This window comes from Haplochromis burtoni, unplaced genomic scaffold (assembly GCF_018398535.1).
Source record: "Haplochromis burtoni strain Fernald_Lab_line unplaced genomic scaffold, NCSU_Asbu1 Contig_1076, whole genome shotgun sequence".
Taxonomy (NCBI): domain Eukaryota; kingdom Metazoa; phylum Chordata; class Actinopteri; order Cichliformes; family Cichlidae; genus Haplochromis; species Haplochromis burtoni.
Window position 1 is genome coordinate 4,583 of NW_024583437.1, and position 1,008 is coordinate 5,590.

At 38.5% G+C, this 1,008-nt stretch overlaps 1 long non-coding RNA gene across 1 annotated transcript in view; it reads left to right on the top strand.

Moving 5' to 3' along the window:
* The window catches only part of LOC102300609, a 3,705-nt gene continuing 2,697 nt past the window's right edge, over positions 1-1,008 (top strand). Inside the window, exon 1 of the long non-coding RNA XR_317770.2 lies at positions 1-31. This is a non-coding gene — a long non-coding RNA (uncharacterized LOC102300609). The remainder of the gene's footprint in view (positions 32-1,008) is intronic.

Sequence of the window (1,008 nt, forward strand, 5' to 3'; positions counted from 1 at the left end):
AGTCTAAAGATCACATCTCTGCTGCAGAGAGGTGAGCTGTTAGTAATATGAACTCTTTGAGTTGGTTGGATGCTAATAGACATAGATTAGATTATGTTAGCTAATTAGAGACAGAAGCAATGACTTAGTGGAAAACAAGAACACTGAAGCTAAAAATCTGCCTCACTGTTGTGCTGCTCTTTGCTGCAGCAATGAGTTTATTTAAAAACTTTGGCTCTCTGTCTCTTCAGCAGTAAGTGGTTCTGTGTGTTTGCTGGTTGAGCTAAAATAGGAAAATCCACTTGTTCACTGTAGTGTTTGTAACGAGGCTAACGAGGGGAAACAGAGAGAGAACTTTATTAATCCCTCGAGTTGGTTCTTCTGAGAAATTCAGTTGAACAACAGCTGGAACTAATCAGGTACAACAAGACAGGGAGAACACACAAATCCATTAGAGACACAAGACATGGAACGTACACAGGCAGGGACGGTCCTAGGCTGTTTGGTGCACTGGGCACCATCATCAAAGTTATAAAAAGTAAAGGCTTGAAATACTTTACATGTAATGAGTCGATAATATATATTAGTTTGACCTTTTAAGTAGAATAGCAGACAAATCAATAATACAGCTCTTCTAATTAATGGCTAATTAATATTATGCTGAACACAGTGCAGAAGTGCAATAGATTCTATGAGCTCCATCAGTGTCTCGCGCTCACTTTTCATGTATATGTGTGTGATAGAATTTAGAAAACACATCGGTGCAAACTATAAGTGTATATCATGATGTTGTGGTTGAATTTCCTGATTAAAACATCAGAGGCACGGTTTAACACATTTTGGGACGTTCTTATTTCACATCGCTACAAGCCTTCAAACATCTAAGCCTCAATAGAAACACATGAAAGGCTTCTGTTCCTTTATTTATCACCAGAAGATGTTGCATAAAAAGAGATGACGTATGCTAAAGTCGCAGGTTAAAAGTAGGACAGTGAATGACTGCAGGTGTCCATAAGTTGCAGTTGTGGT